Source organism: Arachis duranensis, chromosome 10 (assembly GCF_000817695.3).
Source record: "Arachis duranensis cultivar V14167 chromosome 10, aradu.V14167.gnm2.J7QH, whole genome shotgun sequence".
NCBI classification, from domain to species: domain Eukaryota; kingdom Viridiplantae; phylum Streptophyta; class Magnoliopsida; order Fabales; family Fabaceae; genus Arachis; species Arachis duranensis.
Window position 1 is genome coordinate 1,346,402 of NC_029781.3, and position 6,063 is coordinate 1,352,464.

Genomic DNA, 6,063 nt, shown 5'->3' on the forward strand with positions numbered 1-6,063 from the left:
AAATATATTTTTATTTTTTTAATACTTTTATTTTTATTATTAAAAATTTGTTAAATACAATAAAAATAAAAATTAATTAAAAAAATCTTTTAACACCTTAATAGTACCCAAACAAAGTCAATAACACAAAATTATTTTATTTAGCTAAACATCTATAGTTAATTTTATTGTCTCCTAAATATTTTTAGAAAAGTATAAACACATATTTTCTCATTAATAATACCCCATCCAAGCATAATTCATATATATGATTTGACGGATTTTTATTAGTTTATTGAATTATAATTATATTTCATTGTTAGTCATTAAAAAAAATTGATTTGTATTCTTCTGTATGTCCACTAGATCCATGCATTTTTTTTTTGGGATTGGACAATTTCCAATCTTAGGTACACAATACACATTTACATATTCTTTATATACTTATCAATTTTTTTTTCTCAGTTGCACCTACATATTCTTCACATACTTATCAATTTTTTTCTCGATTGCAGCTGATAGGACTCGAACCCAAAACTTTTAAAATGAAAAAAGAGTGAAATGTCATGTGAACTATAACTCATTGACTTAGATGCATGCATATATCCAAGAAATTACCATGAAATCCGTACGGCACCCTGGACGGCCCACTTCCAAATGAACAGCCTTCACAATCTGCAGCTCAGACATCCAGGATGCAATAACCACAACTAGGGGTGTGCATGGTTCGGTCCGATCCGAAGATTCGGTCTGGTTTCGAACACTTTTGAGACTAATTTGGTGTGATTTTATCGGGTCTAGAATTGGGTATGAGTCTCAAAAATAGACCTGGTCATCATACACAATTAATATTTTGTGTTATTAGTGATGGATGATGGCTATTATTATGTGAAATTTAAGTATTGTAAACCTTAATATTTTGTATTACTAGTCATTATATATAAGACTATAAGTTAATGTTTTATATTTAAAATGCATAAGACTTTAGACTAATGCATAATCTTGTGTTATTTGTATTGATTTAAATATTTGGTGTTATTAAGCAATATTAGTATTGATTATGGTTATGCTTTAATTTTAGAGAAAAGTTGGTTCTTATTATATTTTTCTAAGTGAATTTTACCATGTCAAATAATAGTTGGAGTCTTGGAAATTTGGATATTTTTACATGCTAACTTACAAGAAGGTATCAAGGTAATATAATGTTAATGGCCCGGTTTTCACCCGGTTTTTATCCGGTATAATCGTGGCCCAAAAGTGTATAGGTTTCATCGGGTCTACGGTCGGGTTCGGGTCTAACAAATAGGCCCGATATATATTTCGGGTCAGATCTGGGTCACATTAAACCCGATTTCACCCGTCCATGCACACCCCTAACCACAACGAACTTTTGGGGGGTTTCTTCTGTAATTAGGACTTTTTTTTAAGGGTTGTTTTGGGAATGGAAATTTGTTAGTACAGAGTGAAAGCTCAAATGAGGGAATGTTATGAATACGTGAAGCTGCTTAGAATAAGGTCCGTTTCAAGTCCAAAAAAACAAAAAAAAGAATAAAGTCTCTTTAAAAAATTTTAAAAGTTATTTTTTTTAGTAAATTAAATATTAAATTATTTATTTATAAATTACTTTTAATATAAATATTTATTATTTAAATTATTTTTTAAAAAAAGAATTTAATTAAATTGTTGGGCTAAGTCTATTTTGCTTTGCTTAAATATAGGGATCCGGGAACCAGCCTCCAAAGTCCAATATATATTTTTGTATACATTTTTCTTTATCATATAGAAAATAAGATACTGTGTATAATATTACTCCAAATAAATATCTTCCTTCTATCTAAACATTTCACATTACATTGCGATATATTAGAGAGACAAGAAACAAGGAATGAACTAGTACTAACATTTCTCACACAAATGCATGTTGATCATCATGTCATGCACCTTTGTTTCTTTTTAGAAACAAGAAGGAATTCCCTAATTTTGCATCATCGAAAAGCTAGGGCACAAGAATACAGCTTTAGTTTTTAGTTTAATTGCCTTGGCTCAATTGGTCGTTTTCCTTTTCATTTTCTTTCTTCTTCTTTTTATTTTTGGGTAAAAGGCTAGCTTCGTTTTTTTTAAGATGGATGATTAGATAATCATGTTTCCCTCTTCAGTCTACAAGATTAGTAACTTGGATCATTTTTCAGTCAAACTCAGTAAATAAATAAACTACTAGAAGTTGTTTAATAAAGGAGGGTGCAATCATGAGGAGATGAATTAACCCATTAAGAGTGTATTATTGAATCCTAAATAAATTTTACTATATTCAGAATTTGAAATATGAAAACTTCTTTTCAACTGAAATCGTCCAAAGAAACTAATAAAAGACAATAAAGAGCGAGATTATATGACTAATATTTATACCTCAAGAGTTAGATTCAATTTTTATAGCAAATGATATCTTAATTCTTAACAACAAGCATGCATGATTACGGCGGCACTAGCTTTCACATTAATTTTCAGATGTTTATTTGCATTCATAGAGGAAAAAAATTATTTCTGTATTAATTTGCTTATAGCAAGCTTGATGCACTTTTAGAAACGCCAGAGAGGCTTTTTATTCTAGTTTATATTGCCTAACTAATTTTCTTTAGCCCATTTATAACGCATAAATTGTGGTTAGATTCAAAAAAGTAAATTACCCTAAATAATCAGAATACAAATTATTAAAAAACGGTTTATTTAATTTTAAATAGGATATTTTATTTAAAATTTGTATTATCATTAGAAACTTTTGTCAGTTGATTGCTGATCTATTAAGGTTTAATTTGATCTGTTTAAAAATAGATATATTCCATATATACATGAATTTGAAAAAAATAGGATTGAATTTTATTTGAGTTATATATATTGTACACCAAAAATATAATTTTATTATTTATGAATAATTTTAAAATAGTTTAAAATATGACCAAAAAAGAGCGGAGTTCTTTTTACATGTATTGGGGCTAAAATGATGAAACTCAAAAACAACATTATAAGGAGTTTAATTTCTCTTTAAGTGAAAATTAAATTGGTAAAAATATAGATTGATTGGAGTTGAAATATAAAAAATATTGTCTAACTAGAAATAAACCAAACTAGATATTATTTTATTCATCACTAATATGGTATATTATGATGAACACGCTTTTATCTAAATACCTCTTTGACATGAGAATTATCCAAAAATATTTTTGTTAATTAATCTATTTAGTAACTAGCTAATTGGGATAAGAGAAGTAAGCTAAATATGATATTCTACCCATTAGACAATGTACTCTTATTCCAGAATAGTTTGAAATTATAAAAATGACTTTAACCCACTACTGTCGACATTTTTTTTTCTGAAACTTTGTGAGATTATATCTTTTCTTTGTTCTCCTCTAATTCTTCCCATTGTTTTTTATTTTGTTCATCAACTTCAAATAAGATAATTTACAAAATTAACATTCAATGTTCTAATGAAACATTCAATAACAAATTCTACCCAAATTTTATCTATTCTTTAAGAGCTCATTTATCTTATTGTGACATTAGTAAATATCTTAATATTTATTTTTTTACCACCGTTTTATATTTTTAGTTTTTATGTTACTTATTTACTACTAATAAAAATATTTTTTTCATAAGTTTACCTATTCTTAGTCTCTCTTTTTAATTTTTTTTTACTTAATTTATTTCTACAAAATTATACCAGAATCATATATACTTTTAAATAAGTTTTCAAATTATTAGTATGTGTTACTGTAGAAAGATTGAAATATTAAAATTTTTTTAACAATATTTATTTGCATAATTATTTTTTGTATGAGGATAACATATAGTTTATCTATAAAGTAATTTTAAAATAATTTATTTATAAATAATTATTTATTTTTAATATATAAATTATATTAGTGCAATATTAAATTGAACATCGGCAGCAATTCTGATCTTACTTCTTATTTGATTTTTTAAATTTTGGCTTATTAAAATAGTCAAAAATGCAATTTTTTTCTTAATTAAATTTCACTACACAAAAGTCAACCCATATATTCACTTTTTGTTTATTTTTATTTAATGTACTTGACTTTTTGAATAAACAGAACATAATGCACTTATTTTTATTATTATTGATAAATGATAACTCAAGTAATAATTAGACTGGTTAGAAATATTAGTATTAGCACGCAATATTAACAGTCCATTAGTAATTCTTCTTGCCAAATAACAAGGATATCATCATATCGTCCTTATTCATTTTCTTAGCCGTAGAACCCTACAAATATTGCACTTGCACGACTCAGCATTTGTGTGTAAGAGCCAAATCCAACTATTATTGATTAGAGTTTATCTATTCCCTCTTAACTCTTTCTTTTCAAGGAAATCATCGCATTCTCAAGAGCCAACATTTACACCACAACCTAATTTGATAATTATTGTTGACAACACTCCATGGTCTTTTTAGTAAAGTCTTGAATTCAGAAAAATTATTGGACATGTAAAAATTCTTTAAGTATAAAATAATTATATACAATCCTATCAAAATAAATAATTTAATTAAAAAAATCATTCAAAAATAATTTATTAAAAAAAAATAAACATACGTAAACTTACGTGATAATAGTAATTATATTTAACAAAAATGTTAAGTTTGAACAATAATAATCACAACTCAACGAGAAAGGTCTCTTGGAACATCATGAAAGTGAAGAACTAGAAATTTTCAGAGGGAATCGTTGAAGTTGGGATGGGATGCAGTGGTGATGATGCCATACGGGCTACGAGAGGCAGAGCATGACAAAGATAGAAAGGTAATTGCCATTGAGAATTTGGATGAGTGGGATGAGGATTTTTTGAAAACGCGAATGGCTAACTCTTTAATGTATCCGTTAATTATGGTGAGTGCAGAACTTATGAGATTTCAAACCATCAGTAACAAAGCAATCTCTGAAAGAACGAGACTTAAGAATATGGGGATAAATAGAAAGAAATGACTGATCTAGTGTTGAATAAAAGTTCCGTTGGAGCTGGGTAGAAGTATATAAGGCCCAATATGTTAGTGGAATGTGGAGGCAAAGTGGTTGTGTTGTACGATAGAGACTACGTCGTTGTGCATTTTAAAAGGGGGTTGATGCTATGGTGAACAACGCTGACGAGGCAAATTTGGAAGCAGCGCATAAGATAGCTACTAGTGACGGAGGTGATAATGTTCATGTTGAGCTTGATGGCGCAGGGAGGAGTGTGAAACCCCTGATGCACCCGACAAGCAGAATCAAGCCGGGAGGAGATTGGCGGAAGTGCAAAAAATTTTTCGAATAGCATAGCAGAAGAAAACATTTCACCAAGTACAGTTAATGATATCCACGCTAGTTTGGCCGGAAATGGTAAGTAACATGTTGACATCTGTCTAATGGGGGGTGATGCAGTGCATGATTCAGATTTAGAGGATGAGAATACAGTGGTGGAGAAAATTGAATTGGAGGATGAAAAGGCTGTAAGGAACTTAGAAGATTCGGGGCTCAGAGCAGTGTAGACGGTGAAACTAATCAAGATGAGTACGAAGGAAGTTGGGATAAAGATATGGCTGAAAACAGGGTTGCTTGGGATCTAGAAATCGAATCAAGAGCTATTTTATATCGCAAAGATGAAGACATTATGGCTATTCTCCATTCTCATAATGAAGTATTGGCACAAAAAAGAAGACAAGTAAAACAGAAAGAGAAAATAAAAAAGAGTGTGTAATAAAGTTTTTAAATGATTTTTAGTTCATGGAATGTGAGGGGTTTAGGAGACATTAAAAAGTGGGAAATGATAAAAAAATTTCAGCGTAAAAATAATGTGAGTATATTGGGATTGATAGAAATAAAGAAGGAGATAATTACAAGTTTGATGTAGTGCAAATTTGGGGTAATGATACGGTGGGTTTATTAGTTGTGAGTTTACTTGGCAGGTGTGATGTGTTTGACTATGTGCCTATAATAAACTATGGTATATTCTAGGTTCAATTAAGCAACATTTTGAGAGTTGGACAAGTGTACCTGTAAGAAAGAAAGAAATAACATAACAAGTGGTTGGTTG